A 26,671-nucleotide genomic window follows, 5' to 3' on the forward strand; every position below is an offset into this window, starting at 1 on the left:
AAGTTACATAACCTCCTGTTTGCTAGTAGAACTGAATTACTGTGTCCCAAAAGGATGTAGGTCTTAAAAGTGTGTCACCAACATGAAAAGTTTGGAAAGCTCTGTGTTAGAGGGTACTCCCTCTTTACCCAGATCTAATACCTTTTCTTATTGTGAGGATGCTACGGTATACCCGTCTGCTCAATTATGTTCCACATGCCTTGATATAGTAGTTATGTCTAAAAAGACCAAGTTGTTTAGAACTACTAAGCCGTCCACCTCTGAGGGGTCTCCGTTCCATGAGGTGCGTTCCCTGCAATCATCTCCTATTACACATGCAGCTCCTCATTGAACGACTAATCCTCCTTCGGGAGGGGCCCTCTTACCGCCAGACTTTTCTGCACAGTTGCGAACGGTAGTGTCTGTGGCCTTTAGTGCTTTACCTTGCCCTTTTATGCGCAAACAAAAGGTTAAATATTGCTATCCTTTCCAAGGGTCATCTACCAACTTGCTGGATTTATCTGATACTAGATTATCCGCCGATGATGACGCCTCTGATACTTCTGGGTCGGAATCGGCTGCCTCTAAACCTCCGAGTGTGGAGGAACAAGACTTTAGATTTAGGATAGAGCACTTATGCTTACTGTTAAAGGAAGTGTTGGCTATGTTAGAGGTTCCGGAACCAAAGTTGCCCAAGGAACCTTGTATTCCTAAGCTTAATAAGGTTTACGAGGACAGGGTGGTGCCGCAAACCTTCCCGGTTCCCGTTAAGATGACAAATATTATTAGGAACGAATGGGAAAAACGCAGATCCTTTTTTTCCCACTTCTTCCTTTAAGAAGTTGTTCCTAGTTCCTGACTCCCAATTAGAGTTGTGGGGGTCAATCCCTAAGGTGGATGGAGCTATCTCCACGCTGGCTAAGCACACCACTATCCCGCTTGAGGATACTTCATCGTTTAAAGAGCCTATGGACAAGAAGCTAGAAACTCTGTTGCGAAAGATGTTTCAGCACACAGGATTTTTATTTCAGCCTGCAGCGGCGGTGGCTGAAGCCGCTACCTATTGGTGTGACTCTCTATCGGAGATGATCAAGGTGGAGAATCCCCTCAATGTAATCCAGGAAAGAATTATGACCTTGAGGGTAGCTAATTCTTTTATTTGCGATGCAAACATGCAGATTATTCACTTAATTTGCCAAGACTTCAGACTTTTCTGTTCTAGCCCGCAGGGCTCGGTGGCTGAAGTCTTGGTCTGCTGACATGACTTCAAAATCCAGATTGCTTTCTCTTCCATTTAAAGGGAAGGTTCTTTTCGGTCTAGGACTGGACTCTATTATATCCACGGTCACTGGGGGCAAGGGTGCCTTTTTACCGCAGGTAAAGAAGAACTAACCTAAGGGACAGGGTCCTAATTTTCGTCCCTTTCGTTTGGATAAATCCCAACGCCAGCAGCCCACTGCGAAGCCTGATCAGTCCAAGGGTACTTGGAAACCATCTCAATCTTGAAATAAGTCCAAGCAGAACAAGAAGCCCGCAGAGACAAAATCAGCATGAAGGGGCGGCCCCCGATCCGTCGCTCAATCGTTTAGGGGGCAGACTATCTCTCTTTGTGAAAGCTTGGCTTGGAGACGTGCAAAACCCTTGGGTTCTGGAGGTCATTGCTCAGGGTTACAGGATAGGTTTCATATCTCATCCGCCCAGGGACAGATTTCTCTTATCAAACGTATCTTCAAGACCAGATAGACGAGAAGCTTTTCTAGGGTACGTGAGGGATCCCTCCTCCCTAGGAGGGATTGTGCTAGTACCTCCAGCAGAAAGAGGTCTGGGATACTACTCAAACCTTTTTGTGGTCCCAAAGAAGGAAGGTACGTTTTGCCCAATCCTAGACCTAAAGTGCTTAAACAAGTTTCTGTCGGTGCCATCGTTCAAGATGGAGATAAGGTCTATTCTGCCCTTAGTTCAAGAGGGGCAGTTCATGACAACGATAGACTTGAAGGATGCTTACCTTCATGTGCCAATACTCAAGGATCACTTCAGGTTCTTAAGATTTGCTTTTCTGGACCAGTACTTCCAGTTTGTAGCTCTTCCTTTTGGTCTGGCTACTGCTCCAAGAGTCTTTACAAAGGTTCTGGGGGCTCTGCTCGAGGTGGCGAGATCCAGAGGTATTGCAGTAGCGCCTTATTTGGACGACATCCTGGTCCAGGCTCCATCCTGCCGGCTGGCAGAAGACCATTTGAGAGCTCTACTGCTTTTTCGATCTCATGGATGGAAGATAAACTTAGGAAAGAGTTCTCTGGTTCCCAGTACCACAGTGGAATTCCTGGGCACGATAATAGACTCCATATCCATGAGGATATTCCTTACAGACCAGAGACGTTGCAAAATTACTTCCAATTGTCTTGCCGTCCAGACCTCCTTAAGGCTATCTGTGGCCCGGTGTATAGAGGTGATTAGACTCATGGTGTCAAGCATAGATATCATTACATTCGCCAGGTTCCACCTCATACATCTTCAGCAGGACATGCTGAGGCAATGGAACAGCGATCGATCAGATCTTTCCCAATAGATTTCTCTGGACAACCGGTCGAGAGAATCGCTCTCTTGGTGGCTCTATCCAGATCGCATGTCCCAGGGGACATCCTTCTTGAGACAATCCTGGGAGATTGTGACTACGGACGCTAGTCTGTCAGGATGGGGAGCTGTTTGGGGCGCCAGGAAGGCACAGGGCCTGTGGACACGGGAGGAATCTCTTCTCCCAATCAACATTCTGGAACTTCGAGCCATCTTCAAAGCTCTGAAGACTTGGCCACTTCTGGGTTCGACCCAGTTTATCAGATTTCAATTGGACAACATTACCTCGTGGCTTACATCAACCATCAAGGAGGAACAAGAAGCTCCCTAGCCATGAGGGAAGTATCTCGGATTCTGGATTGGGCAGAGGCCCTCAACTGTTCGCTGTCAGCGATCCACATTCTGGGTGTGAACAACTGGGAAGCGGATTTTCTCAGCAAACAATCCTTTCACCCGGGGGAATGGTCTCTCCATCCCGAAGTGTTTGCGGAGAGTTGCAACAGATGGCGGACATCGGAGATCGATCTCATGGCGTCCAGACTCAATTCCAAGTTACCCAGATACGGGCCAGGTCCAGGAATCCCCAGGCAGAGCTGATAGATGCCTTGGCAGTTCCCTGGGAAACCTAGTTTAAATTTTCCCTCCGTTACCACTTCTTCGAGTAGTGGCCCGCATCAAACAGGAGCAAGCTTCGACTATTCTAATTGCTCCATCATAGCCGTGGTTTGTGGACCTGGTGGGGATGTTGTCATCTCCACCATGGAGGTTACCTTGTGGCAGAGATCTGCTGGAACAGGGTCCCTTTGTTCATCAAAATCTAGATTCTCTGAGGCTATGTGGAGATTGAATGCTTAGTCTTAGCCAAGAGAGGGTTTTCTGAGAGAGTGTTACTCAATTCCAAGTTACCCAGATACGCGCCAGGTCCAGGAATCCCCAGGCAGAGCTGATAGATGCCTTGGCAGTTCCCTGCGAAACCTAGTTTACATTTTCCCTCCGTTACCACTTCTTCGAGTAGTGGCCCGCATCAAACAGGAGCAAGCTTCGACTATTCTAATTGCTCCGTCATAGCCGTGGTTTGTGGACCTGGTGGGGATGTTGTCATCTCCACCATGGAGGTTACCTTGTGGCAGAGATCTGCTGGAACAGGGTCCCTTTGTTCATCAAAATCTAGATTCTCTGAGGCTATGTGGAGATTGAATGCTTAGTCTTAGCCAAGAGAGGGTTTTCTGAGAGAGTGATTGATACTCTCATTCAAGACAGAAAGCCGGTCACCCGTCACATCTATCATAAGGTGTGGAGGACCTACTTATTCTGGTGTGAAGAACGTTGATTCCCATGGCATAAGGTCAAGGTGCCCAGGATTCTTTCCTTTCTTCAAGATGGCTTGGAGAAAGGACTTGCCGCTAGTTCCTTTAAAGGTCAGATTTCGTCTCTTTCTGTGATCTTGCACAAGAGGCTCGCTGAGCTTCCAGATATTCAGTCTTTTGTTCAGGCTCTGTCTAGAATCAGGCCTGTGTTTAGACATTCCGCTCCTCCTTGAAGTTTAAATTTGGTTCTTAAGGTTCTGCAGAGGTCTCCGTTTGAGCCCATGCATTCAGTGGACATTAAAGGGATACTAAACCCAATTTATTTCTTTTGTGATTCAGATAGAACTTGCAATTTTAAGCAACTTTCTAATTTATTGCTATAATCAATTTTTCTTCGTTCTCTTGCTATCTCTATTTGAAAAAGCAGGAATGTAAACTTAAGAGCCAGCCCATTTTTGGTTCAGCACCTGGGTAGCGCTTGCGGATTGGTTTGCTACATTTAGCCACCAATCAAGAAGGAGCTACCCAGGTGCTGAACCTAAAATGGGCCAGCTCTTAAGTGTACATTCCTGCCTTTTCCAATAAAGATAGCAAGAGAACGAAGACAAATTGATAATAGGAGTAAATTAGAAAGTTGTTTAAAATCGCATGCTCCATCTGAATCATGAAAGAAAAAAAATTGGGTTTAGTATCCCTTTAAGTTACTGTCTTGGTCAATAATTCTAATAGCCTTATTCCACTTCCAAACCAGCATGAAGGTATAGCCTCAATCCAGATTCTTTTCTGGTAGGGGACATTTTACGCCTTTTTTTTAGAAGGCCTATCGCAGTCTATCCAAGGTCTCTGGGTTCCCCAGGATAACTTATAGTTTCCCAAGATTACTGAATAGGATTCAAAGGAAGGGCTGTTCGAGGAAGGTAAACAACTAGGAATACTAATTGTACAAAGAGATACACTTAGAATTATTTAGAAAAGAATACCACAAAAAAAGATATTTACTTAACTCCGGATGATCACATAAATGTAGAATTACTCTATTTGTTTAAAATGTTCCATTACATTCATACTTTAATATTTTATTATAGCAACTAGGAACAAACATTCACACAGAAGTAGCCTGAAAGGGTTAAAAACACTTAAACCCAGTTAACTAGGATGGATATGATAAGTAGTGCTATATGTATTTAACCTGATGCCCACAGTTTTGTAATAAAAAATAAGCTAAGCCCTTACAATCCGAGGGCTATTTTACTTTTAAATAGTTATATTTTTAAGGTAAATAGTAGGCACCAGGATTCAGCAATATATAGGTAGATAAAGATTTTGTTATTAACTCGGTAAGCAAATTAAAAGCGACAGACAGGAGAGAACTAGCTTCTCCTGCTGGACCCCTGTTCGAGGAAGGTGTTTCCTCTCTCACGTTTCAAAGGACTTAATTAATTTTATTTGCTGTAGTGTACATTTAGAACAAGGCCAAGGATTGTATTCCATCCTTTTTCCATTATTCCTGTTTTTAAGGGTGCGGAGCCGGCAGCTGTCATGAGAACAGCATAACTCAGGAGCTCCGCCACAGAAGCCCTTTAATCCATTGGGAATCCTGGGCATCCCTTCCCAAATTACCTACCAAAGTGCATCCTAGCCCCCCTACAACCTCCAGCTGCAATGCAGAGGGGGAATCATTGAAATTGCTGCAACTAAAGACCCGCAAAACGGACGGCCGCAAATAGGCTGAATCAAACCTCAGACACCAAAGTTGCCCCTCGATCAAGCTTTAGGGACCACAATCAGATTTCCAAGGAGGCACTAGCACCCACCAGCACCAAAAACTGGAGGCCAGGGAGCAGGAAACGGCTGCCGCATCACAGACCGAATCGCAACAAAATAGTAGTCCGGGTATCGGGCCTACCACAGAGCTTCATTTTTTGTAACGGATATGCCACTCAAACACACCTCAGCATCCGGTTACCCCTCAGAGGATTGGCCACACTACATCACTAGCTAACGACTATAGGCAGCCAACAACTACACGGATCCCCCAGCAAAGGTCAGACAGCAGCCAGAAATCTTGGCCGGGATTGGGCCTACTACGGGACCGGAGACTCCCAAAATGTAAGCATCTCACCTTACTCCTAACCCCCTGACATCTTACTAAAGACTGACACTTTGCCTCCCCTCACTATTCCCTGCTAATTGCCCTCATCCTCAGTTTAGCAGTTCTGGTAGTAAAAAAAGGACCTAACAGCTTCAAGATACCTCCCTGCAGCCTCCCTATCAAATAACCTAAATAGGTCCAAACACTCCTGAGCTCTCAAATTCCTCTTAAGAACCCAGGCCTCCCTTCTCATTTTACTACTGTGTGAAAAAAAAAAAGATTCAACTTCTTCTGCAAATAGCAGACATTAACCCACACACACTGTTAGGCATTAGTTTACCTCTCCAGCAGCACAGATATATTTCCTGCCTACTGCACGCAAAACCACTTCTGCACACCTCAGTACAACACTACCTCAGTTACCACAGGGCCACTCTGGGAGCAGCCACTATCAAATATGGCGTCCAAACTTAATACTAAACAGGACAAAATGTCGAAACCTATATCGGGGAAACCAAACATCTTGTCCTCCTTTTTGCAATGCCCTGATTCAGCGAATACCTCCCCCACTAACCACAAACCTAGGAAAAAACCCTCTCGGATACAGTCACTAGAGCCTCAACCTAGCAGAACTTTACCTGCGGACTGTCAGCTCTCTCCAACTTTTTTACAAAGTTTACCTTCGAAACAAGGCATAGCGGACATAGTCCGCTCTTGCATCAGAGAAGAGCTGGCGGAGTTGAAACAAGACATCCACACACTAGGCTTTCAGGTTGAAACCTTAAAGAGCAACCAAGATATCATTAAAGAAGATGTCCAACAGCTGACATAGCAATTAACCTCTCAGCAAGAGACCATCTTCAAGATAAACTTGACGATTTAGAGATCCAAAGCAGGCGCAAAAACAAGCGCATCAGGGGGTACCTGAATCAGTATTACCAAGAGACTTTCTTGTCTATCTTCAGGACCTTTTCCATCATTTGAAAGAGCCCTCCTACCCTGATGACATCCCTTGGGTCAGAGCTAACAGAACTCTGAGACCTAAACCACTGGACTCATACCCGCTAAGAGACATCGTAATACGTCTCAAGAATTTTCAGGGGAAACAAATGCTCCTAAATCGGGCCCGTAAAAAACAACCTGTAAGGTTCAGAGGCAACGTCCTACAGTTTTTCCAGGATTTGTCAACCCGTACCCTGCAACGTAGGAAGGAATTTTCGCCCCTTACCACCTTGCTAAGAAACCAATCTCTGGACAATCAGCAATTGCACCCGCGTGGTCTGTAAGACCCCAGAAGACATTCAGACTTTATGTGCAACACTCGGACTCAAACCCCCAAAAGACAGAGCACTCCAGGAGAATCCTGCCATACTGCCATACCAAGAAAAACAAGCAAAAGGATGCCACCACCAGAAGACACACTACCACCAGTTCTGCTTCTTCTAACACCTTATCATAATGAACTCCATAACCCTTACTTTCTTAACTGTAGCGACAGGACTTGATTCCTGAGCGATGTCTCCTCCCTGGGTTAGTCAAGTAACCTCAACATAAGCCTTGTCACTTTGTATCTCATAAACCGATGTTATCCTTAGTTAAGGAGACTCGCATATCATAATCCCCCTACAATTCCTACCCCCCCCCTCCTTTTTTCACATGTCCACCATTCCCCTCCTTCTCCCTTCCTTCCCTTTCTTCTCCTCCCCCACCTTCCATCCTCCGCTTTCTCCCCCCATGAGTCTGATCATGATTCCCAACCATTTAAAGTTAATAAACTAATTATACCTATAAGGGTGAATTGTGGTAACACCCCCCAAACCACTCTCATTTATGCCCTATAATAGGAAGAGAGACTTTTATCTTTTATGTAACTATGTTCATGTTTGTTACTGTTAATAATGTTACAATGTTAGTCAAGACCCACTTATTGTTTTGTAACTTGTTATGCAAATGTTTTCTTCCTGCATAGATTCACCCACTCACGCAAACGACACCATTACACATATGGTATAACATTACTACACCAATACAACTAGACAGATTACAGCAGCAAATACAACATGATACTTACAACTACAGATGAGACGACTCGTAAATTAATCCTTCTGACACAAAACGCCAAAGGACTGAACTTGCCCCACAAACAATCTAAAGCACTCTTAGACCTGGCGAGAAGACAGGTTGATATTCTATTCCTGCAAGAGACTCACTTTAGAAGAAATAGGGAACCCAAATATTTCGGTAAAACATTTAGCACACATTATCACTGCTCTAACACCTCTAAGAAATGCAGGGTTAGCATCCTCCTACGTAAGTCACTCCCTTACACGCACATTCAAACCACTAAGGACTCAGAAGGTAGATTGCTGGGGCTGGTAGGCCTGCTCTATGGTAGACCTATCACACTGATAAATATCTATGCCCCAAACACCAACTAAACACCCTTCTTTAAACGCATGTTCAATAGAATTTTTGTTGCCGGAGATTTTAACGTCCCAGTCAAAGAAAGCTCCAACCCAACCGTAGCAATCTCAAAAAAAAACACAAACACACTGTGCACAGGATTGAAGAACCTCACATTGCACGACACTTGGCGCTTCATCCACCAAGAAACCCGAGATTACACCTTCTTGTCACACCCCAACAAAACACACAGCTGTTTAGACTATATCTTCTCCAACCAGGGAGCATTGTCACTGGTCCATAGATGCAACATTTCCTCACATCGTGGTCAGACCACTCGGCGGTAAAACTGAAAGTATCTTGGCCAAATACAGCTACCACACCTTACATCTGGAAACTTGATAACACGTTGCTCAACGACCCGGACAAAGTCACAAACCTTAAAGGGACACTCAAGTCAAAATTAAACTTCATGATTCAGATAAAGCGTACAATTTTAAACAACTTTCCAATTTACTTCCATTAACAAAATGTGCACAGTCTTTTTATATTTACACTTTTTGAGTCACCAACTCCTACTGAGCATGTGCAAGAATTCACAGCATATACGTATATGCATTTGTGATTGGCTGATGACTGTCACATGATACAGGGGGAGTGGAAATAGACATAACTTTGCAATTTATTTAACAAAAATCTACAACTCATTTGAAGTTCAGACTAAGTGCTATTGTATTGTCTTCTTTTCTCCAACATAGGTGTGTCCGGTCCACGGCGTCATCCTTACTTGTGGGATATTCTCTTCCCCAACAGGAAATGGCAAAGAGCCCAGCAAAGCTGGTCACATGATCCCTCCTAGGCTCCGCCTACCCCAGTCATTCTCTTTGCCGTTGTACAGGCAACATCTCCACGGAGATGGCTTAGAGTTTTTTAGTGTTTACAAACCTTTGACTCCTCCTTGGAGTCTCAATTTAGTTCTTTCAGTTCTTCAGGGGGTTCCGTTTGAACCCTTACATTCCGTTGATATTAAGTTATTATCTTGGAAAGTTTTGTTTTTAGTTGCGATTTCTTCTGCTAGAAGAGTCTCAGAATTATCTGCTCTGCAGTGTTCTCCTCCTTATCTGGTGTTCCATGCAGATAAGGTGGTTTTACGTACTAAACCTGGTTTTCTTCCAAAAGTTGTTTCTAACAAAAACATTAACCAGGAGATTATCGTACCTTCTCTGTGTCCGAAACCAGTTTCAAAGAAGGAACGTTTGTTGCACAATTTGGATGTTGTTCGCGCTCTAAAATTCTATTTAGATGCTACAAAGGATTTTAGACAAACATCTTCCTTGTTTGTTGTTTATTCAGGTAAAAGGAGAGGTCAAAAAGCAACTTCTACCTCTCTCTCTTTTTAGATTAAAAGCATCATCAGATTGGCTTACGAGACTGCCGGACGGCAGCCTCCCGAAAGAATCACAGCTCATTCCACTAGGGCTGTGGCTTCCACATGGGCCTTCAAGAACGAGGCTTCTGTTGATCAGATATGTAGGGCAGCGACTTGGTCTTCACTGCACACTTTTACCAAATTTTACAAGTTTGATACTTTTGCTTCTTCTGAGGCTATTTTTGGGAGAAAGGTTTTGCAAGCCGTGGTGCCTTCCATTTAGGTGACCTGATTTGCTCCCTCCCTTCATCCGTGTCCTAAAGCTTTGGTATTGGTTCCCACAAGTAAGGATGACGCCGTGGACCGGACACACCTATGTTGGAGAAAACAGAATTTATGTTTACCTGATAAATTTCTTTCTCCAACGGTGTGTCCGGTCCACGGCCCGCCCTGGTTTTTTAATCAGGTCTGATAATTTATTTTCTTTAACTACAGTCACCACGGTACCATATGGTTTCTCCTATGCAAATATTCCTCCTTAACGTCGGTCGAATGACTGGGGTAGGCGGAGCCTAGGAGGGATCATGTGACCAGCTTTGCTGGGCTCTTTGCCATTTCCTGTTGGGGAAGAGAATATCCCACAAGTAAGGATGACGCCGTGGACCGGACACACCGTTGGAGAAAGAAATTTATCAGGTAAACATAAATTCTGTTATCATGCATTTGTTGATTATGCAAATGTACAGTGTTGACTGGTCCTTTAATGCTAGCATTAAGGAATATTTCCACCTAAACACTAATTCCACAACTAACAAATATGCAATTTGAGAGGCGTACAAATGTGTGCTCAGAGGAGAGTTAATCAAACTAAAGGCCCAGCACCAAAAATTACACAGACAAAAGTACAACAAGCTATCAAACACATTTGCTTGCCTCGATTTAGCTAACAAGCTATATCCCACAGACCCCATTATAGCGACCGACTTACAAAACCCCAGACAAGCATTAGATGGTTTCCTACAAATCGAATATCGGACATTCCGTGCAAAAACCAACAGTATGTTCTACCACAAGAGCAATAGGTCGGGCAAACTCCTAGCGAGAGCCCTGAAACAAAAGAGACTAAAATCATACATAAACGAAATACAGCTACCCAACCCTCCCGTCACCTTGAAAACAACAAAAGACATCTTATAATCCTTTCATGACTACTATTCCGCCCTTTACAGCGTCCAAGAAGATACCCCAGCAAAAGGGCCCTCCCCAGACTGGATCACCTATATTTCCCACGTGCAACTACCCAACATAACGCCCGATCAACTCCAAACCCTTAACAACCCCATTTCCCAACATGAACTTCTAGCGGCTATCAAATCGCTCAACAACTGGAAGAGCCCAGGACCAGGCGGTTTTACCGGAAAACGCTATCACACTTTCTCCCCCCTACTTTTACCATATCTCATCCAACTCTTTAACAAGGTCACTGACACTAATCCATTCCCGCAATCAATTTTAGAAGCCCAGGTGGTAGTAATCCCAAAACCAGGTAAACCTCCTACTATGCCTGCTAATTTTCGCGCAATCTTCCTTCTAAACATAGATATCAAATTGTTCGCCAAAATCTTAGCCACCCGCATTAATGCCATACTCCCATCAATTATACACATCAACCAGGCCGGATTCACCCCATTCAGGGAAGCCAAAGACAACACCACCAAAATGTTACTGTTAATGGAACACGCCACTACGAGCAATACCCTCTTCTCATTCATCTCAATGGATGCTGAGAAAGCCTTTGACAGGCTAAATTGGCAATTTCTGCAGGCGACACTGACACAATTTGGCTTCGACCAAACCTTCACCAGAAAGATCTTTTCCCTTTACAATAGTCCCCAAGCCAAAATTAAGTTAAACGACACGCATTCCCATCCATTCGACATTACAAATGGCACGAGACAAGGTTGCCCTCTCTCTCCCATACTGTTCGTTCTCGCAATGGAGGTGTTAGCCTCACTCATTAGGGGCAACACAGACATTCAAGGATTCACAAATGCCCAACGGGAATTCAAAGCCACTCTATATGCCGATGATCTCTTCCTCACGCTTGTACAACCCCACAAAGCCATTCCCCCCCCCCCTTCATCAGACACTCTACACGTACGGCACTTTCTCCAATTTTAAGATAAACATTTCTAAATCAGAATTATTCCCAATCGGATTGAGCGCAAATGAGCTTAAAGCGATTCAATCACTCTCGCACTTTCACATCCAACCCAATTCCATAAAATACCTCGGGGTCCACATATCCCCAAACATATAGGTAACACTGGATGCTAACTACAAAGCTACAGCCGATACGATACAAGCCCTTACAAGATTATGGAGTAATAAGCCAATTTCGTGGCTGGGAAGGATCAAGCCGGTCAAAATGATTCTCCTCCCTAAGCTATTATACTTATTCCAAACCCTACCGATCCCAATTCAAAAACCACTAATTTACAATCTTAAAAAATACCTCACCTCTTATATATGGCAAAACAAAAGGCCTAGAATAGCTACTGCCACACTTACCGCCCCAGGGAACTAGGTGGCCTTGGGATCTCAAACCTCACCCAATACAGACTCCCTTCCTTCTAAGCCAGAATTATACACTGGTGTAAACACTCAATCCATAAAGAATGGATCCTCCTAGAACATTCATTATCATACACCCCCCATCTCGGAAGCAAATGCTGGCTAGCTCCTAGAAAAAGAATCTGCCAACAAGCCTCCCAACAATCACCAGAGAAACCTTTAAACTCTGGGACATATCTATCAGACAATGCAACCATATCTCCACAATACCTTCCCCGTTGACACCCCTTTGCAAAAATTCAGACTACCCCATTCAACCTCCACGACAAACGACCCAAACACCTAACATCACCAATTCTCTCCCTTGTCTTACAATTATTTTCGATCGAAAAATCAAACCCCTAACCGAAATTGCTCCCATTCTGGGAAATGTACATTTAAACTGGTTTCGACACCAACAACTTGCGGATTTCCTCTATAAACACCCTCAATTTAGCAACTTATGCGCTCACTGACCAGCTTTGAAAGCAGCTGCTTCCTTGACACACTCAATAGGGACTTCCTATCCTTTTCATATCAATTGGTCATGCATCAACCATACCACACATCCCTCCCCGCATTCACACATAAATGGGAGAGAGAAATTGGCACCACTCTAACCCAAAAGGAATGGCTAAATATTTTCTCCCATATGACAAAATCCTCGTTGTCAATCTATGTAATGGAAATGAACATCAAACTATTGTGTAGATGGTACTACACCCCATACCGACTACACACTATCCTTCCCTCACTTACACCGGAATGCTGGTGGGGCTGTAAAGCACTCAGTACCCTTACACACATTTGGTGGACCTGCCCAACCGTACAGACATATTGGGAAACTATCAAAATTGAGTTTGAGAAGATCTTATCCACAACCCTCGAGCTTAATATATGGTTATTCCTTTTCAACAAATTCTCCCGAGTAAATTGTAAACTGCGCCTAGCATTATTGACCATCATGACAAATTCAACAAAAAGGCTAATTCCTAGAAATTGGAAAAGCCACAATCTCATTCTCTTAAAATGGTCAGAAGGTCACCCCCGTAGGCCAACAAGCAAAACACACATACCTTTCTCTGCAGGAACAGCAACTACTTTTTGTTTCACGTTAAGCTCCATCACTCATTCATATTATAACGTATGCATGTTAAAGTTGTAAGTACAATGATCAGCAAACCTATAACCAAGCTCTGTTAGCAACCTACTGTATATAACCAATGCAAAGGAGAAACTGTCATTGTTTAATGTTTATAAGATAACAGAGCTCTGTTACATTGTCGTTTGTATATTTCTCAATAAAGCCTTTTGAAACAAAAACAAAAAAATTCTGTTTTTTAAAATAGTATCAATCTGGACAAATCTACCCCTTGTTCAACAGGGTCAATTTATGTCAATTTTTAATTTGAAGGATGCCTTCTTCCAGTTTCTAAGATTTGCCTTTTAGAACTAACTTTTTCAGTTTGTGGCTCTACTGTTTGGTCTGAATTTTTACGAAGGTTCTAAGAACTCACTTGTCTGCAATAAGTACTCAGTGGCTCTATACCTGGACAACATATTTGTTCAGTCTCCATTTTTTCCTTCAGCTGTATTTCATACCAACTTACTATTGTTTTCTTTGCAGACATAGTTGAAGAATTAAGAGTTCTCCTTCTCGTTTATCAAGAGTCTCTTTTCTAGAAATTATTATAGGCTCAGTGACTATGCAGCTTTCTCGAACGGATCAGGGATTAATGTTGGTCAGTTTGCTCATAACTACAATATATTTCTAACTCATCTGTAGCTCAGTGTATGGAAGAGTTAGATCTGATGATTGCAATATCACATGTTCTTCTTTTTTACACGGTTCCTTATTAGACCTATTAAACTTTGACAATGGTGCAAAACTTTATCTTAACTATCTCATAGAATCCTATGAGATTCTTCAGTGAGAAAATCTTTGTTCTGTTGATAGTTTAACAAACTTTTTCTGGGGCTCTCCTTTATTTGCCCAACTTCTTTTCTGCTTTTGTAAACCAGGGTTTTAGCTGGCATTCTTTTAGAATTCCAAGAATTCTTCTTATTGCAAATAGGTTTGGGTAATGACTTATCTGCCAACTCTTTATAGAGTCATATTTCTGCTTTTTCTGTTTAATACTATTAATACTAGAGGAAAATTGCTTAGTGTCTTGATATTGAGGCTTTGATCAGTCTTTGTCAGTATTTATCCAGTGTTTAAACCAAGTTCTCCTCTTTGGAGCAATAATTAATTTATTTTTTATTTTATTTTTTTAATAAGCTTTTCAGGCTTCTCTTTTCAAACCTGCATTCTTTGGTCGTTTAGCTTCTGTCTTTAAAGTTTTTGATATTCTGCTGGAATGCTTTCTGTTTTTTTTTTTTTTTTTGTTTTATGTTACCTAAAGTGATTTTTATAGCTCATCTTCTTCTCCTAATCCAAATAATTAATCTGATGGTCTCTTACTTATTTTAGATATTGTAAGAGCATTAGCATTCTACTTTCAAATTACAAAGGTTTTTAGACAATCCTTTAATTTCTTTGTTCCTTGGTCCCCTTGGTCCTTGTAAAAGTCACATGGCCTTGTCAGTTTAGCTCTTGGCAAAAATCTCCTAATTACCATGGTTTACTTGAAGGCGGGATAGTATTTTCCAATATACATTATTGCTTTTTTTTCTAGACCAGTTTTTGTCTTCTTAGGGTTTCAAGAATGAGGATTATATTGAATAAATGTGCAATATACTTTCTATTAATTCTACCACTTTTTATTTGGTAGGAAAGTCTTTAAGGCACCAGTGTCTGGTAATTAGATGCCTGCCTTAGAAAAAAATTGTGACGCCCAATTACTCGTTGAGTTAACAGTTTGAGTTTTATTATGTAATAATGCAAAGACTAACATTTCTAGATGGATTATTAAATTCATAATCTCAGTTTATCAGGTCATGGAGGCTCCTGTGCTACTTGAGATTAAATCTCATTTTCTTTCAGAAGTTGGTGAGAGACAACAAATTAATTATGCTTGGAATTCACTTCCTAGCCACTAGGAGGAGGTAAAGTTCCCTAAAACAGTCAACAACATGTCATCTCTCCCACCTCACTGGTTTACTAGAAATCTTAATCCAAACCAGAAATCCGATTACTAGAACAATTTTATCCAGGCTTTAGCTAGAATTTGTCCTGAGCTTAAACCAATTTCTACTTCATGGAATTTGAATTTGGTTACCAGAATTCTTTTTTTTTTTCTTCTGCAAGTAGGATGACACAATTGTCAATTTTATCCTGTGAACCTCTATCTTATTTTTCATCAAGATAGGGTTGTTTTAAGAACTAAATTTGATTTCTTGCCAAATTAGTTTCAGCTGACATTATAAATCAAGAGATTGTGGTTCCATCTGTTTGTCCTAATACACAAACAGGAAGAAGTTTTCATAATTTAGGGGATTGAAGTCTTATTTAGAGGCTACCAAAGATTTCAGACAACCTTCTAGTCTTTTTATTTAGTTCTCGGAAGGGTTTGAAAGCCTCAGTCTCCTCATAAACGTATCACTGCTCATTCCACTAGAACTACATCTTGGCCTTTCAAAAAAGAGGCTTCATTAGAGCAGATTTGTAAAGCAGCAACCTGGTAATCATTGCATACTTTTACTAAATGTAATCACTTTGATGTTTTTGCTTCTACAGAGTGGGCTTTAGTAGGAAAGACCTTCAGGTAGCAGTATCTGGCTGGAAAATAGATTCCTGCATTTTATTTTCTTATAATTCTTTAGCCTCCCATCATTACTAGTGAACTCCATAGCTTTGGTATAGGGTCCCAGACGTAATTAATTTGTGGACTCTTACTACCTTATGAAAGAAAACATTTTATTCTTACCTGATAACTTCCATTCTTTCATGTTGGTGTGAGGGATGAAGTTGTCTTGACAGTTTTATGGAACTTTGCCTCCTCCTTGTTGCTAGGAAGTAAATCCTAGAATGAATTTGTGGACTCTCACTACCATGAACGAAAGGAATGTATCAGGTAAGAATAAATTTAATTTTTTTTAGAGCCAGTTTCTTGGACTAAAGCATTTATTAGAGCCATGTAATGCAGAAGTGTAAAGCAGATTTCACATGTTTCTGAAGTATAAATTGGGTGTGTATGCCCCTACGGAAGCCAGATTTTAAAGAAATGTTCTCAAGTTTGTATTGGCTTCTAATTGAAGCTGATATATTTTTCAGTATAATTTACTTTTCTTCTTCTTCCTGTCCACCCTTGTGTTGTGTATATGATATGTATACTGAAATTATTATTTTTTTGTTGGTGAGTACTACAAAACAAGCCAAGATAAAAGTAAATAAAAGTTGATATTCTTATACCCACTTGAAAATATTGGGGTTTCTTTAGGTTTTCTGTCCAGCTTGATTGGTGAGTGCTACTTACAGATAAGATATGGAAGTTTTTGGTTAACATACTATGGTTTTTAATTTTTTTTGTGTGTCCAATACAATGCTGGCCAGGTGAAAAGTAATTATTTCTTAGCAAACACACATTTTCTAGTTCACTTCTAATCAAAAGAATACAATAAGGTTTATTCTTTGTTCTTCCTGTTCTTAGCTATTCATACTGTATCACACATGATTGCACATCTTGTGAAGATGACAGCCTATAATATTTGATTAGGCACTTATTAGTGCAAAGCCACAAATTTATGGTTTCTTTCATGTAATTAGCAAGAGTCCATGAGCTAGTGACGTATGGGATATACATTCCTACCAGGAGGGGCAAAGTTTCCCAAACCTCAAAATGCCTACAAATACACCCCTCACCACACCCACAAATCAGTTTTACAAACTTTGCCTCCTATGGAGGTGGTGAAGTAAGTTTGTGCTAGATTCTACGTTGATATGCGCTCCGCAGCAGGTTGGAGCCCGGTTTTCCTCTCAGCTTGCAGTGAATGTCAGAGGGATGTGAGGAGAGTATTGCCTGTTTGAATTCAATGATCTCCTTCTACGGGGTCTATTTCATAGGTTTCATAGGTCAAATTTATGGTTTTGTATCTTTTCTACAGTGTGTATATACGTATTAAAAGTATTATTTTAGGGGGGGCGTGTCTGGCCAGCAACCGAGCTAGGAGGAAAATATGGAAGCTCTCCACTTTATTTAATTAATTTGCTGGATATCCTTAGCCAACAGCGACATTGAGAGTTATTTTTTCATAAAAAAGCCTTGTATAGAGCCTCCTCTATTTTTTGATACCAATATTATATGAAACATCCTGAAATGAAGCCCTAATTGGGAATTTTGTACTGCGGCCTGTACAACAACTACGCCATTTCTCCTGAGCTACTAGGAACTACAACAAACCTAACTCTACTATTCGCAGCAATAAACCCTGCTTTTTTGGATGACCTGGCTGGGGACTCGGTCGGTACAACAGATATTGTGTAAATGGAGCAAAACAGACCAAAAGTAATGGAGGCGATCGATAAGTGGGAATTGAAGGTCCGGTCATCTCTGTTTCAGCACTTCCGTGATTTACAGAGGGACTTAGGAACAGTACTGATAGTGTGGCAACAGGACAACAGAGACATATAGAAAGTAAAAACCTACTAACACAGAGCCCCAAGAAGTCCCTGGTACAAGACGCCGCACCAACTTCAGATAAACAAAGTGCGCAGCAGATTCCCTCACGCGGTGTGCAATACCGGGAGACCAACTTACACTTGGCTGCGCAAGCACGGAGCAACAAAGGGATGATGGCTCCCCAACTTCGTGTCCCTAAAGTATCCTACAATGATTTGCACTGGAGACATGGACCGGGAGCTCATGGACAAGGGCAAACTGTAAGTGCCTTACCATTTGATGGGTTACTGAGGAAACTGGAACTGCTTCTTTTGTCCGGAGACATTGTGCTGGACCCTGCTGCTTTTCAGAGCCTGATGTCTGAGGGACTATGCCCCGATTTTGAAAGTTGCCAGAATCGCCTTGGCATAGGCTAATTAACATTCCCTTTCTGACAAGAGCCATGCGGTTGACTAAGAGGTTCATCTTTACTATGCTGATCGCTGTGGTTGGGGGTGTCCATGACTTTATTTAACAGTTATTGCTCCCATCCTCATTTCTTTGGTTTTTTCCTTTTTGCCTCATATTTCATACTATTACTTGCATTGCTATTATGGTATTGTGGGAAAATTGTGAGTTAGTTCTTAATGTTGCAGTTTTATGTTTGTTTTTATTTATTCTAATAGTTCTTTGATATGTTTTGCATTGTTTGGCACTTTGTGGGGTGGGATGGAGGCTTAGGCATATCGTTATTAACAGACCTGTTTTATTTTATTATAGTACACACCTCGCCTAAATAATGTGACCCTACACCAGCAGAACTTGCTTAAAAGCCTCACTATTCTATTAGCTTCTAGCTATAATGTAATTTAGGGCTGGGGTTAATAATTACATGTATATTTTTAGGTCTCTCTAAATATAAGGTTATAGAGCTTTCTCCCCTTTTTTTATGTTAACCTATTGCCTTACTCTTATTATAGCATGACAGTTGTCCTTCTAATATTTACTTGGCATTTCATTTTTGGTTAGCTGTCCATACAGTTTTTGGGGAGCCTAATAATGAGCATGGAGTGGGGTTGTATATTTAATTAACCTAGCCCATTCATATGCCTTTCTGTCGCTCAGCTTCTCTGGAGTTGTTTCTCTGTACTATTTCAAAGTGTTAAAGAGGACTAATATATTGTTTTGAGGGGTATAACAGATAATCATTTAGTATTTTTCCAGCTTCTAATTTCTACATGCTCCTGACCTTTCGTGTGTAGGGCCCGCACCCGGGAGGCAGGGTTTACGTACCCAAGTTTGCATGGAATTTTTTATTTATTTTTTGTAATTCTTGAATCCATGCTCAAAGGCATTATAACACTACACTACTGAGTAAGTTGGTTTAGTCGGTTTATATACTATGTGAATTATTTTCTGCTTCCTCACATATTGTCAACAGGCCATTTGCATTTGCTAGGCAATAACTCAGATCTCTATTCTTATAAATATTGTGTAGTACAGTTGACGGTCTTTTATGTTGCCTATAATTTTAATTTTTTGTAAGGCGAGGTTGCTCAATGTTTGTCTGCCTTCTCATTTCCCCACCCCGTTAGCCTCATGATGTGCTCACGAGATATCCTTCCTTACCTAGATGCTTAATGTTAATGCCATTATGTAGTCCATCACCCAGACATGTCCCCCCCCCCCTTTCTCAATATTATCCTAAGGTCCAAGAGTGACCATATTTAGCATTATAGCCCTCCCCTATATCATATAGACTCCATAGGCTCATGAGTGGCCTTTTGCAGCTGTGGAGGTGCATTCTTTTTTGAGGGGGGGTAAAGAAATCTATTGTTCACCCATTCTGTAAGTGAACACATAAGCGGTGTTCATCCGCAATGGTTTATAGCTGAGTAAGTGGCTATGTATCATTACAATTTCCTCTAGCGACATAAGCTATTAGTGATAGGTTCATGCGTGACCTATAGATTAGACTAGGAGGGGAAAAGGTACCTCTCAGTTAGATTCCTTACTCTACATAAGTCAGATGAAAGTATCATACCAAAGGACAGAATGCTATACTAAAGAGGTACGTCACTAATATTCAGTAAAGAAAAATAGAAAAAGAGGTTTCATTATTATGTATATATTCTCTCTTTTGTTTTTATTTTTATTTTTTATGTAGACTTAACTATCTTTAGAAATGACATGATATTTTTCGTACATTGTGTGTTGTAGAGGTCATTCATTGTGTCATATGTCTGCAGAGTTAATATATATGTTGTCATGTAATGAATGCTGTATTGCTAATAACCTCAATAAAAAAACTTTGATTTAAAAAAAAAAAAAAAAAGTATTATTTTAAATGCATAGTGCATGTGAGGCTGATTAACAAAATACATATTATAAGAGTGTACATTGCATATGATAGTGGCATAAACCCCAGTGGCAACTGTAATAAGCAATTCCACTAAAAAATAATCTATCATGACTAAAATATCTGTCTTCTATACCAAATTGCAAATTGAAAGGCTCCTAGCAGGAGCTTGATGAAATCTGGAACTTTGGCTCCAATAAACATGCTGAACAAGCAAAAAAGGGGAATGGTTGAGTTGATATTGATTTGTTTCACCACGTGAAAACAAAGTTTGTTTTTATACAAAGTGCATGCAAGAGGAAATAATAGTTTAATATACCATTGCCATCACTCACAGGATTGCACAGGATTAAATATGTGTTCTAATTACTTCACAATACAATTGTTCTCCCCTGAATGTAGTACTTATTAAAAGTACAGTACTATCTCAAAATCTTTTACCATTATCATCCAATACTGCAAAGCGTTAACAGATGACTGTTAGAAAGTATCACCTTGCTGAAAGTGCAAAAGCTAGGAGGAGTTAAAGGGACATAAACAATGTATTTCATGAGAGAGAGAGCATATAACTTCTTGTACTTCTATTTTTTGTCCTCATGGTATTTTTTGTTAAAGAGTATACCTAGGTAGGTAGCATGCATATAGATGTCTGGAGAACTATATGGCAGCAGTTTGCAAGAATGCTTTAGAGATCTAAATGGCAGTAGTGTTTCCACAATGTAAAATGTAAAAAGCATTATTCAAAGCTGCTGCCATATAGGGCTTCAGACAAGTGCACACTCCTGGGCCTGCCTTCAAAGAGACAAAAAATAGAGCATGTCTACATAGAGATGTAGAGCCTGTCTACTAAGAGAACAGAAGTAGAGCCTGTCTACTAAGAGAACAGAAGTAGTGCCTGTCTACAAAGAGAACAGAAGTAGAGCATGTCTACAAAGAGATGTAGAGCCTGTCTACTAAGAGAACAGAAGTAGAGCCTGTCTACAAAGAGTACAGAAGTAGTGCCCGTCTACAAAGAGAACAGAAGTAGTGCCTGTCTACAAAGAGAACAGAAGTAGCACCTGTCTACAAAGAGAACAGAAGTAGAGCCTGTCTACAAAGAGAACAGAAATAGCACCTGTCTACAAAGAGAACAGAAGTAGCGCCTGTCTACAAAGAGAACAGAAGTAGTGCCTGTCTTCAAAGAGAACAGAAGTAGTGACTGTCTACAAAGAGAACAGAGGTAGTGCCTGTCTACAAAGAGAACAGAAGTAGTGCCTGTCTACAAAGAGGACAGAAGTAGTGCCTGTCTATAAAGAGGACAGAAGTAGTGCCTGTCTACAAAGAGAACAGAAGTATTGCCTGTCTACAAAGAGGACAGAAGTAGTGCCGGTCTACAAATAGAACAGAAGTAGTGCCTGTATACAAAGAGAACAGAAGTAGAGCCTGTCTACAAAGAGAAGAGAAGTAGCGCCTGTCTACAAAGAGATCATAAGTAGAGCCTGCCTCCAAAGAGAACAGAAGTAGAGCCTGCCTCCAAAGAGATCATAAGTAGAGCCTGCCTCCAAAGAGAAGAGAAGTAGAGCCTGCCTCCAAAGAGAAGTAGAGTCTGTCTACAAATAGAAGAGAAGTAGAGCCTGCCTCCAAAGAGAAGAGAAGTAGAGCTTGCCTCCAAAGAGAAGAGAAGTAGAGTCTGTCTACAAATAGAAGAGAAGTAGATTTGAATTGGAAAGTTGTTTTGTTTTTTTTTTAAATTAATTTTACAGTGTCTGAATCATGGAGAAAAAACAACTCATTTTGATTTGCAGGTTACCGAATTAGTTTTTTTTGGGGATGCTTAGGAGTGTGGAACAAGAACAATTTCTATACAATAGCAATGAGATGTAGTAAAAAGCACTGCTAAGTACAAGGAGTTAGCCTCCAGGAACCGTATTGATGGATTTCACAGTTGTAAAGAAGAAAACAATCCAAGAATCACAGTTTCAGATTGGCATAGTCTTGTGGAAGCTTGGGATTAGCAAGTCTTAAAATAACTTTTAAATACCACGACCATGTCAGAAAGCACAATGGAAGGGTTGCAGGAAAGAAGCCTTTACTTTGCCCAACACACAAACTGTACTACCTGATTTTTGCAACATGTTGAAGCTACAGTTGCATTAGTGTGTTACTGTGAGATGAGGCAGAAATGGTTGGTTTGCCATAGATATTTTGCTAATGGCACATGGAAACTTTTAAAAGTTGATGGCATAATGAATTCAGCTAAGTACCAGGATATTTTAGACCAAACCCTGACCCAGAAGGTTGAGATTTGGTCACAGTTGGACCTTTCAAGAAGACAATGACCCTAGACATAAGATAATAATATCCACTTGCTTTAAGAAGAGACACAGAGTACACAATAAATATAAACTTATTTGTTTATTACAGGCAAGTGGTTGGCGACAGCATGCCACAGCAGAAGCTTTATCTTTTAAATGTTAAAATGTCGTAAGAATGTATAACAATAGAGGAAATATGCTTACTCAAAGATGTCATGTGATTTTTGGAAACAATCTAGATGATTCAGAGAGATTTAAAAAAGATAATTCAAACCCTTTTCCTGTCTAAGAATGACCCCAGATAAACATCTGAATAAACATAAAAAATGTTGTTGAGACACATAATTTATGGTTTACAATAGCCTTCTCAGCAGGGACGTCATCAGGGGGTGACAGGGGTGACTCCTGTCAGGGGCCCAATGGGCCAAGGGGGGCCCATGAGGCAAGCCACCAGTGGGAACTACAGCAGAGTGCTAATTGAGTATGGAAAATGTTATTACAAGGAGTAAAGTATTAGCATTTGAGAGGATTTATTAGTGTGCACTAAACCACTATGCATAGTGTGAGACAGACTTGACACTTTGTTTGTATAGTGTGTGCCTGAGTCAGACAACATTGCAGAGGAGGTTGGACCTGCTTAGTAAATGTTTTTTATTTCTTTGTGAAATTTCGGATTGTAACTTCAGTGTGGTAGTAGTTGTATGGTGGGGCCAGAGGTCCATAAAAACAAATTTTTTTAGCAGCAGTGCATTTATGATTATTTGACAATGCTGTAGAAATTCTATATTTAAAGCCATGCAGAAATGTTTCCTCCTCAATACACAAATGGTAGGTGCCCTTTTGGCAGATATGCGTTTTTTAAAATTAAAATATATATATATATATATATATATATATATTACATTCCAGTTTACTGCCCCTTTATGCATGAACTTTCCAGATGCAAGGAGGAATTTTATCTAAGATTTTTAAATCTGCATAAAATGTTATACTCTCAGATTAAGATTGCTCAGTGTTTGAAATGAGCCAGGTTAACTTAACACTGTTCAGTTTACACTACAGCTGACTTAATTTTGAAATACATACAAACAAGCCTAAATCCTGCATTTAACCAGATGATTCCACCAAGACCATATAGAGTACAGCATTTAAAAAATCCATAATTACAGCGACAGATGGGAACATTTGTACACTATATTTGAAGTGGTGCGCTTGGTTGGGGAAAATGGGGGGGGGGGGAACAAACATATGTCAACCTTTTAAAAGTACTTTTCTTCATCTAGCCATCTGCCAAGATCATTAATGTACAATTTTGAATTCACAGAATTATTTTTTGTTTGGACATTTACAAATATGATTCTTTAAAAAGTGATCTCTTAATTTCTGCAATTTTTTATGCAGAAATGTTACTTCCTGTGGGTGTCTGTGTTTATGTCTTTGTGCTTTTGCTTGTGTCTCTGAGTGTGTATGTATTTTTTTCTGTGGGTCTCTCTGTGAGTCTCTCTGTGAGGGTGGGTGTGTATGTCTTTGTGCATTTTTCTGTGGATGTCTGTGAGGGTGTGTGCGTATGTCTGTGCTTTTTCTATGGGTGTCTCTTTGAGGGTGTGTGTATGTATGTATTTGTGTATTTTCTCTGAATGCCTCTGTGAGGGTGTGTGTGTATGTCTCTGTGTTTTCTGTGGATGTCTCTGTGAGGGTGTGTGTGTGTATGTATGTTTGTCTGTGTTTTCTGTGGATGTCTCTGTGAGGGTATGTGTATGTCTGTGCATTTTCTGTGGGTGTCTGTGAGAGTGTGTGTATGTCTTTGTGTGTTTTTGTGGATGTCTCAGTGAGGGTGTGTATGTATGTCTTTCTGTGTTTTATGTGGTTGTCTCTCTGTGTGTGTATGTTTTTCTGTGTTTTATGTGGTTGTCTCTCTGTGTGTGTATGTTTTTCTGTGTTTTCTGTGGGTGTGTGTGTATGTCTTTGTGTGTTTTCTGAGGCTATCTCTGTCGGTGTTTCCTTGGGTGTATGTGCAAGTTTGTGTTTGAGTGTGTGTGTGTGTGTGTGTGTCCATTGTCTGTTCCCTTTTAGGACATTTTGACCTTACTACTGATTATTCACATCTTTCTACAGACTTTGAGACTGAGACCTTTCTGAAAGTCACCAATCCACCATTTAACCTTTAAATTATTGTTTAGGCAGTTCAGTGCCCTTCCTTTCAGCCACTGCATGCTGCTGTCATCATTTAGTTGTCATCTTCCTTGACAAAAGATAATCAGAACTCCATATTTTGTTTTGTAAATCTCCTTTTTTGACAAAACTGTAGTCTACCTCATTACTTGTCAGGTCAATGTAAACAAGTGCTGAGTGTCTGTGTGGGTGGCTGTGTCTGAGATTGTTTGTGCGTTTATTTGCGTGTCTGCTAGAGTGTCTATATGTGAATCCTTATGTGTGAGTGTGTGTGTTTCAGTGTATGAGTGTGTCTGTGTGTTTGACTACACTTAAGAATAAAGTCCATATACGTTTTAGTCACTTGGTCAAAAATTGCACATGTCAAGGGGGGGGGGGGGGGCTGATCAATGGTTAAGTCAGGTGCCCCAAAATTTCTAGTGGCGGTCCTGCTTCTCAGTCTCCAGACTTAAATTTGGTCTGAATTGAAGATGGCAGTCTAAGTGCAAACCTAAGGCTATTTATGATCTTTAAATGTGCTGAATGTTTAATCTAAAAATACATAATATCCTTGTCATACATTAAAGGAAGATGCTCAGTTTGATTATCTACTCCACAGGAGACTTCACAAATATTGCTTGTAGAGGTTACACTACACACATAACAGGTGGGGTGTTCTCCTGGGAACGTAGATATGAGTAAAATAATACACACCCTAAATAGATTATGCACAGCTTAATAAGTATCCTTCATATGGTAAATGGAAATGGAACCATGAAATGATGTGACAATAGGCACTTTAAGAGGCTCTGTGTAATCCAGATATAAAGAAAATATGTTAGTGTTGCAGATATAAAATAAATCTGTAACGAATGTGTTGGAGGGGATGTGGCGGACAGGGTAGTTTGCTGCACATATGGTGGGACTGCCCCATAATAACAGGTTTTTGGAAGGAATTAGAGACATACTTTGAGAGATTGGTAGGAGAAGCATTTTCCGACTAACGCCTAGAATAGCATTACTAAACGACACCACCCATATTACATGTAAGTTAAGGAACCTTATAATACAAATAGGGCTAAATGGAGCTCGATCTCTAATAGCAAGAGCATGGAAGACATCATTGTCCCCAACCAAAGAGATGTGGCTGGAGAGGACATCCAAACTCTTGTGTCTGGAGGAATATGGGTTCTTAAAACGGGGTAGGCTAAACTTCTTTCTAGACGCCAAATTTCTATGGGAAACTATACACTTATTATCTCCACACACAACACAATAATTTTTTAGTTCCACGTAAGCGATGAGATCAATAACCGGGAGACAGACTTGCTCTGCCCCCTCCCTTCCCTTTTGGCTCGTGGGCCGGGGACGACCCTGAGGAGATGCACCGACAATAGGTGAGTTAGCATATTAGAAAAGATTGGTAAGACAGATAGCTCTAAAGATATTGAGTAATGTAACACATATATGTGATATTCTTTACTTAGAAATACTGAGTTAGTTAGTTGTTAAGTTAAATTAAGCCATGTTGGCATTGTAATACTGTCTGAACGATTTAACAGGTTCTAACTGTAAAACAAAAATGATGTACAATGACAGTATGATATACTATGTAAATTGAAAACATAATAAATATAAAATAAATCTGTAGTTCAGACGTGGGTGTATCTACCATGAATGCAGGAGATGTAGTTGCACAGGTGCCAGTGGAAATTGTCAGACAAAAAAAAACACTATTCTGCTGGTGTAACTCTGTAATAAGACATATTCTTATGAATTATTATGAATTCCAGCCAAGAACTAGGAGCAAATTGGGAAAGAGCTTTGAGTCCAAAGTTGGATTCAGGGATATGCAAAGATGTTGTAAGTGCTGTTCCACATGCTTCCATGTCAACACAAACATTCACTACATTTTATCTTCTGTCTACCAGGGGAAGCAAGAAGTGGAATAACCATATCTACAATTTTATCCCTAGGCCTAGTGATTTCCTGT

The 26,671-nt window shown here is 40.7% G+C and overlaps 1 protein-coding gene across 2 annotated transcripts in view; it reads left to right on the plus strand.

The window, feature by feature from the left end:
• The window catches only part of ARFIP1 (ADP ribosylation factor interacting protein 1), a 501,751-nt gene that overhangs the window by 305,887 nt on the left and 169,193 nt on the right, over positions 1-26,671 (plus strand). The gene's annotated exons all lie outside the window — the stretch shown is intronic.

This window comes from Bombina bombina, chromosome 2, assembly GCF_027579735.1.
Source record: "Bombina bombina isolate aBomBom1 chromosome 2, aBomBom1.pri, whole genome shotgun sequence".
Classification (NCBI taxonomy): domain Eukaryota; kingdom Metazoa; phylum Chordata; class Amphibia; order Anura; family Bombinatoridae; genus Bombina; species Bombina bombina.